The sequence below is a fragment of the Aotus nancymaae genome, unplaced genomic scaffold (assembly GCF_030222135.1).
Source record: "Aotus nancymaae isolate 86718 unplaced genomic scaffold, 86718_ANA_hifiasm-v0.15.2.pri h1tg000021l, whole genome shotgun sequence".
Taxonomy (NCBI): Eukaryota; Metazoa; Chordata; class Mammalia; order Primates; family Aotidae; genus Aotus; species Aotus nancymaae.
In genome coordinates, this window is record NW_026988433.1 from 16,595,130 (window position 1) to 16,603,709 (window position 8,580).

Genomic DNA, 8,580 nt, shown 5'->3' on the forward strand with positions numbered 1-8,580 from the left:
AGTACTCCCTGAGCCCAGCCATTTTATGATTGCATATGATAGTTTACAAGATTTTTATGTACTACAAAAAGGTAAAATTTTTCCTTCTAATACTTAGGTATGTATTTTATATAAAAATATTGGTTCCCATGTACTGTAGTGATGTAGAATTTCCTTTTAAAATAAACTTATTTGGGCCGGGTGCAGTGGCTCACGCCTGTAATCCCAGTACTTTAGGAGGCTGAGGTGGGTGGTCACTTGAGGTCAGGAGTTCAAGACCAGCCTGGCCAACATGGAGAAACTGTCTCTACTAAAAATACAAAAATTAGTCAGGCGTGGTGGCACACACTTGTAATCCCAGCTACTTGGGAGGCTGAGGTAAGAGGATTGCTTGAATCCAGGAGGTGGTGGTTGCAGTGAGCCGAGATCACGCCACTGCACTCCAGCCTGGGAGACAGACCAAGACTCCATCTCAAAAACTAAACTAAAAATAAAATAAAATAAACTTACTTAACAGCACTTATCACAATAGCCAAAAGATGGAAATGCTCAAATGTCCATCAATGAATGGGTGGGAGGGTAAACAAATTGTGTTTACCCAATTTGTTGAATGTTCCGTTCCAACAATGGAATATTATTCAGACATGAAGAGGAATGAAGCACTGATTCATGCTACAATACGATGTACCTTAAAGACATTATGCTAAGTAAAATAAGCCAGAACCACAAGGATATTGTAGGATTCCATTTACATGAAACATCCGGAACAGACAAATCCATAGAAACGGAAAGCAGATGATGGTTACCAGGGGCTGTGGGGGAGGAGGGAATGCGGTGTAACTGCGTAAAGGTTATGGAGTTTTGACGTAATGAAAACGTCTTGAAATTAGATAAAGGTGATGGTTGCACAACAGTATAAGGTACTAAATGCCATCGAATTCACTTTATTTTTACTTTTTTCTTCAGATGAGCATCATGATCTAAGAATTCACTTTAAAATGGTTAATTTTATGGTATGCCAACTTCACCTCAATAATTTAAAATTTAAGTTTGAAAAAGGAAGTGAATTCATTTAAAGAAAAGTATGAAGTAAATAATAGCACAGAGGGATTGCAGGTATAGCAAAAGCCACGCAGGTGATGCTTAGAAAATACGGCACCGTATTATCCATTAAGTGTGCGAGGCAACTCTTTAAGAGCCAAGTCAGTGTCTTGCTCTCCTTTGTCGTTGTGGTTTTTTCCCCTTGCAACCAGCTCAGTGCTTAAGAAAAACTTGTTGAGTTCAGCTCAGCCCGGCTCAGCCCGGCTTAGTTAATTGAGTTAAGGCGAGCTGAGTCGTACTGAATACACCAGCTGGCTGGCCTGGAGAAGATCCAAGTTGAAGATGTTAAGAATCACACTAATTCAATAAGCGGCTGCAAGGTAGTCTAACAAGGCTGTGTGCCTTTCCTTACCCGACGTACCTGTGTTTGGCTGGCACCTTAGGAGCCATGTCCACTTGGTAATATGATAGTTTCCTCCCCGTAATCCCCTGTGTGTGTTTGCTGCAGATGCCAGGGAAGAGGGGCAAGTGAAAGAAAAATGCAGACTCAGCTGGAAGCCCCAGGCAGTGGAAGGAAGGGCCTGAAGGAAGCGGAGGACTTTCTGTCTGTCTGTGCATAGGTGCTGCCAACAACCTACATCTTCCTCATCCAGAGTTTTCCTGGTGCATCTAGCGTAGCAACGTACCGTAGTATCTAGTTCATTCTCTTGACTCTCATTGCCTGGGTTCGAACCTGGCTGATGGACCTGAGACAAATTCATTCACCTTTCTGCACCTTTGGTTTTTTTGCAGCTATAAAATGAAAATAATCCTAGTACCTATGGTATGGGGTTGTTGGGAAGATTCAATGAAACGATACATGTCAAGCAGTTAGCACACAGTTCTGGGAACGCTGGAAGTGCTCAGAAAGGTTAGCTATGAGAATTAGCACTGATCAGTGCAGCAGAAAGCTGTGTTTGAAATACATGGCAGGGCCTGGTGCACAGATACCAGCTTTCCAGACAGTTGGAGGACAGAACAGTGGTTTGTAAACATCCTCCTGAACGGAAGCACATGGCTTGCTCATGTAAGTTCTCCTGGAATGATGATGTAAGCTCCCAGGACCAGGAGGGAGTAACAGGAATCGGGCTGTTTTTCTCCATTCTGGCAGGATCCTACCTACAGGGAGTCCCCATAGGCTGCCTGCCCTTGGGGCAGGGAACCCAGAAACTAGAAAAAAAAAACTGTGCAAAGGTATCCTCTTCCTTCTCTTCTCTGGGAAGCTGCTCCTCTTGCATGTTAAGGTCTGCATCCTCGGCCAATAAATCAGAAGCCCACCAATCTTGACCCTATCTGCAGGGTTGCGAGTGCAAAGGGCAAAAGATGGGCATCGGGAGGTGTGGTTTCTCAGATGCACTCATTTGACGCCTTGTCCGTTTCCTGCCTCTTTCTGAGCTATTGTTCCTTCATTTAGGGTAAGTAGACATAGATTCCAGAAAAATTGCTGATTGCAAGTTAAAAAAATCTGAGGTGTCCTTTGTTTAAATAAATGTGTACAAGGAAACTGAATCTACAAGGAGACACAAGAACTGCTGGGTGGTTGAAATAGAGGTGGGGAATCCCACAGCCACAGGTCACCCAGCCACCTGCTTTCCTCCACCGGATTCCTCCCTCCAGCACATTTCGAAAACTACTGACTAGACTGAATTCCTGTAGCAGGGGTGGGGCTGGAGGCCCAGGGCAGGAGAGAGTATGAAGGAGGGAGGGGGTCCCGGTGGTGGTCTCCAGTAGGATGAAGATGCAGAGGAGAGCTGCTATACAGGTCTGCCTGCCCATTAGTGACAGTGTGACCAGGAGCTTAGGACATCAGGTCTTCCTGTTGATTCCTCCTTCTTCTGGTAAGAGCACCGCAGTTCTCTTTGGGGGAACCACTCGCTCTTACTCTGTCCAGGTGGTCTGGCCAGGCTTCAGCAGTGATTGGAACCTGGGCACTTAGATTAGTCCACCCCTGTTGCCAGAGTCACTGGTCCAGCAATGGGCAGCTGAATCTATCAGAGCACATAAACCTAACCCTGGGATTCTTATGGAGGCAACCAGGAAAAAGGCTGGATTTGACTCTGGAAAGATATAAAACAGGTGGAGTGAGCCAATCTAAACATGAAACGAGTACAGGGAAAAGCAGAGCCAAAAAGCTAGAGAGAGGGAAATTCCTAAAGACTTAATCGCAGGAGGCTGAGGCAGGAGAATTGCCTGAACCCAGGAGGCGGAGGTTGCGGTGAGCCAAGATCATGCCATTGCACTCCAGCCTGGGTAACAAGAGCGAAACTCCGTCTCAAAAAAAAAAAAAAAAAAAAAAAGACTTAATCGAGGGCCTGGATCCAGCCATGCCTGAAGCTTATCCAGTCTTTTCTTCTCAAATAATCCAACATACATTTTCCATCTGGTTTAAGTTCATCTAAGTCAGGATTTTGTCACTTTCCACCTGAAACCTCGTGACTAATACACATGGGCAGTTTATTTCACCTCTTTCAGTTTCCATTTTCTCATTTACCGAGTGTCTCTAAAAATCTACATAAACCTTACCTTTAAGCAGATCTGTGCATATAAATACATACATCACAGCAGCAATAAGATATTATCAATAGTGTAAGTATTTTGCATATTTGTTAGTTTTAAAGAAGGCAAAACAAGGATTGGTTAATATCAGTTCACTTTCCTTTCTAAATGAGAGTGGTGGGGGAATAAAAGTTACATCAATGTCCATTACCAACGGGAATGGAGAAAACAGGAGGAGGCCACATGCTGACCAGAAAATGGGAAGGGGTCTGATGGCAGCTGAGGTTCCCACAGTTCTGCAGATTGGGGCTGAGCCCAAGGGAAGCCCCTCAGCCCCTATAAGCTCCCAGGTTCTTGAGGCCAGGGAAAACTAGAGGAACAATTGAGATAGATCTCTCTTAGGAGAAGAAGATGCAGAGGCCCAGACCCTATAAATGTGAGTCATGCCCCAAACAAGCCATTGCAGCTCATGGCCATGGCCAACTTCATGCATGGGGCCAGGATTTCCCTGGACAAACGAACTGGCCTTTTGTGGCCAAGAGAGCTGTTCCCGGGGATTGCCTTCTTGGAATGCCACTGTGGTCTGCTCGGGAACCCTTGAAATCGAAAGCCCTGAGCTCTCCTTGTCACAGCCGTCGCACATAAATACCACCAGGGGGGATTTCCCACGGAATTTTTTGCAACCACTCAAATGTTTCATTTCCCATTGTTTGCCAGTCCCTCTCGGAGCCTCAACTGTCAAAGCAGCCGCAAACACAGGCTGCTTTTCCCCCAGGATCCCATGGCGCTCACTCTTGCGTCCCCTCCATGTTGGGAAGCCAGCGTTGGCAGGATATCATCAGCTCGGCCCAGGAATAAGGTCTGTTAGTCAACTAGTGAAGCAAGTCAGCGGAGGGAATACCCGGCCCTGCTTGCTGGGGAGGCACAGCTCTGTGCTGTCACCCTAGTTATTATTATCACGGTGACGAATAATTCCATTTATACAAAGAAATCCCTTCCACACGTCTGAAGCACTTGACCAAAAAATACACAATGCAGCATAATGTTTCACTTTTAGAATATGAACTTGGTCGGGTGCAGTGGCTCACCTAGGTGCAGTGATCAAATGCCTGTAATCCCAGCACTTTGGGAGGCTGAGGCAGGCGGATCACTTGAGGCCAGGAGTTCAAGACCAGCCTGGCCAACATGGCAAAACTCCGTCCCTACTAAAAATACAAAAATTAGCCTGCGTGTGGTGGTGCAAGGCTGTAGTCCCAGTTACTTGGGAGGCTGAGGCATGAGTGAGAATCACTTGAACCCCAGAGGCAGAGGTTGCAGTGAGTAGAGATCACAAAACTGCACTCCAGCCTGGGTGACAGAATGAGACTCTGTCTCAAAAAATATATATATAAACTTGAATCACTTTTTTTCTTGATTCCAGGTGCTTTAATGGAATTCTAAGCTGTAGTCCATACATCAGTGCTGAGAAAAGATGATCCATGTCAGCTGAGAACTGATTGACTGATTGAAAAGCACTTGTTTTGAAGCAGGCATTGCCCTGCGCGTTTTGAGGACCCAAATATGAAAAAGGCTTAGCTGCCTGTGCCTAGGAGCTGATGGTCTAGAGAGAGGCAGAGATTACAAGCCACCATGGGATGCCAGAGCGACTAGGAGTTTATTCCAGGGATGTTGATCTGAGGGGTGAATAGGAGTCGCCAGGCAGGTACACAGGTAGCCTATCACCAGTTCACACGATCTGAGTACATGTAGGATGAATGACCCCAGGCAAGGCTGGGTGCATGTGGCACAGCCTGACCCTGTGGGGATGAGGAATAGTAAGATGTCTTTTAAATATCCATTCACTAGGGCCCACCCACTGTACAACAGAGGCTGCCCTAGTACGGAGTTTGGCCATGCAGTCATTCATTCATTCATCCATTAAAGCCACAAATATTTTCTGAGCACTTATGATGTGCCAAGGAAGTCTAGGTGCTGGGGAGACAGAGGTGACCAAAATCAATCTGGTATCTTCCCTTTTGGAGCTTCCATACTGGCTGAGCAGAGGGACATTAAACAAATACACGTGTCAAATAATAAAGAAATCTACAATCCAGGCCGGGCACGGTGACTCACACCTGTAATCCCAGCACTTTGGGAGGCTGAGGTGGGTGGATCGCTTGAGGTCAGGAGTTTGAGACCAGCCTGACCAACATGATGAAACCCTGTCTCTACCAAAAATTCAAAAATTAGACAGGTGTGGAGGTGCATGCCTGTAATCCCAGCTACTCAGGAGGCTGAGGCAGGAGAATCGCTTGAACCCGGGAGGTGGAGTTTGCAGTGAGCCAAGATCACACCACTGGACTCCATCCTGGGCAACGGAGCAAGACTCCATCTCAAAAAAATAGAAATATACAATATAATAAAAGACAACCTAATTCACATAAAAGCATCTGCCTGCCCCTCAGTTCCTGAGCTCCCACTTGACACAAAGTGTTGTGGGGGTAGAAATTTGGGTCAACATTTGTGTAGCAGAATTCTGGGGACCAACCAGAACTCCTGAGAAAGGACGCCACTCAGCAGTGACAGCCTCACTTTACCGTTTATTTGGCATTTTAAAAAATATATTATCTGTGGACACCTTGGACCCTGCCGGCAAGCCTGGGGAGGCAATTTAGGAGTTATTTTCTTTACTTCTCAGGGGAGGAATCTGAATCTTGGAGAGGAGGGACTGACCGGCCTGAGGTCACACAGTTAGAAAGGTCAAGATTGCTGCTATGCCTTTTTTTTTTTTTTTTTTTTTTTCCACAAAGAGAACAGCGGAGCAAGGTGGCCATTTTATTTTTTCAAAGTCACATTACCTGCTGGTACAGAGGACATAAAAGTGCAAAATTCCACCAGGAAGGGAAACAAAACAGTCTTGAGACAGCCATATCCCAGAGGTGAAGATTTTGGGGAGATTTTAATAAAGGGTGTGAATCCCAATTCACATCTCTTCCAACAGGACCAATTTCCGAAGTCCAGGGAACTAACATTCATCAACACCTCTGACATCCCAGAGATCCCAATATTCCTACCAAGGGCTATTAAAACTCCCATTTCCCAGATGAAGAGATTGAGTCCCTGCTGCATACAATTAGACAGTAGCAGAACCAGCATTTGAACTCTGATGCACTCTGATTCCGGGACCTGTGGAGCTTCAGGTACCTAGAGCTGGCTCCCTACTGGGGCCTTGGAGTCTGGGTAGCTGGGTGCTAGGAGAGGCTGCAGAGGTAGGGCCCAGGGGCTGAGGTTGCAGCGGCTGCCCGGGAATGCGGCCCTTACATACCCACTTTTTAACACGGTGGCATCCCTGACAGACACCCTTGTCCTTTTCCTGTGCTGGCCTTCGTAACACAATAAATAAAGCCTTAGAGTAACGTGACCTGAGCCAGGCAGTAAATGATGGCACTGTCAGTTGTACACGACAGTTGAAACAAACACAGACTGTAATCATAGTGCTGTACGGGGAGAAAGACATTTGGCAAATGAGATTCCATTTTCACATTGGTTTGTGCTGAGCATATAAATTTCCTGCGGGCCGGCCAGCGTTGGGGATGTGTAATTGATTGCCTGCATTATAATAAACAAGCTGTGACAGGTGATCATTCATCATATTCCGCTGAACGTTCCAGCACACCAGAAAACGGAGGAAGAGAGAGAACGCGCGAGCGAGAAGAGAGGAGAGGAGGAACCTGGGGGAGGGGAGGGGGTCGGAAAGACCGAGTATTCCCGACAGACAGAAAAACCAGGGGAGGGGCGGGGGAGGGAATCCGCTGAGCGGGCTGGGGAAAGTGAAAGCAATTACTATAATTCTTTTGATTATCTAATTTGTTCTTTCTGGCCTTCGTTATATGACCCTCCCCGCCCCCACTCCAACATAGAAGGTCCCCCACGGGGACCTGGGAAGGCACAGAGAACGCTCCCTCCACGATCAAGGGGAGGAAGGGGGAAGGTAGGTGGGGGAGGGGCCGCGTCTAGTTGTAACCGGAGTAGATACATTCGGGAAAACCTGGGGGGGGGGGGTGGGGGAGGAGGAGGAGGAGGCGGGGAGGTGTATGTGCAGGACTTAGCTTTGCTCTTGCACTGAGATGCCTCCAGTCGGATGGATAGGAACCAGCCTCTTTAAATACATTTTTTTAAAGGGTGTCTGAAAAACAAGTGAAAAGTTCCTTTATTGGAGAAAAAGGACAGCATCCAAGTTGGCATCAGATGTGGTTCCACAAGCCTGTCATATGGTGCTCTCATTCCTCCCCCGCGCTCCCTCCGCCCCGCCCCAGCTCCCACCTCCCCACCCCCATCCCAGCCCCAGCCTCTCTGTCTCACTCTCTGTGCCCTTGGCCCGGAGCTGGGGGTCGAACAGGAGCTGCTGGGAAGCACCCTCCTCTCCAGGAGCTCCCACCTAGACAGACACAAGGCGGAGGTACACTGGCATATGAAGGGCAGAAAGACAAATGCAGAGCTCTCGAGCCAGCACACGCATTAAATAAGTACTTACATTATGCAAAAGCCAAGGCCCTCAACAAGGGGGTGAATGAAGAAGGGGGACAAGCAGGGCTGCGTCTCAGACTAGTTTCCCCAGTTCTCACTCTGCCAATTTCCAACCCCCGCCTCCCTACCCCGCAAGCATCCTCCCATTCCCTCCCAGATACCAAGCGCTGAGCGCAGGTGGGAGCCTCGGACCCAGAAGTCTGGGCGCTGAGGGGGCGTGGCCTGCGCCAACATCGGGGGCGGGGCCTGGGTGGGGCTTAGCCGGGGCGGGGCCCACTAGGGAGGGGGCGGGGCGAGCACAGAAGAAAGAGCCTTAGCGGCTACTTTGCTACTCCTCTCACGCTGCTTCCCACCGTCTTCTGCTATTTCATCGTAGCCTTAACAACTGGAATCTGTCGCTTTCGAGATGCTCCTAAAGTCACTGCTTTGGGAGAATCTGTTCAAGGGACCTGCTTTCTAAAAGCAATGACAGTAGCCCAGCAACGTGATCTGTGTTGTCCTTGAAGGATTAACAGCTCT

The 8,580-nt window shown here is 47.8% G+C and overlaps 1 long non-coding RNA gene across 1 annotated transcript; it reads right to left on the reverse strand.

Annotated features, from left to right (window-relative positions):
- Window positions 1-6,355: 6,355 nt before the first annotated feature.
- LOC110569263 (uncharacterized) lies at window positions 6,356-8,239 on the reverse strand. The gene is made up of 3 exons (XR_002479366.2): window positions 8,069-8,239; window positions 7,897-7,972; window positions 6,356-7,720 (listed from the first exon to the last, which is right to left on the reverse strand). It is a non-coding gene; the product is annotated as an uncharacterized LOC110569263 (long non-coding RNA).
- Between the last annotated feature and the right edge of the window lie 341 nt (window positions 8,240-8,580).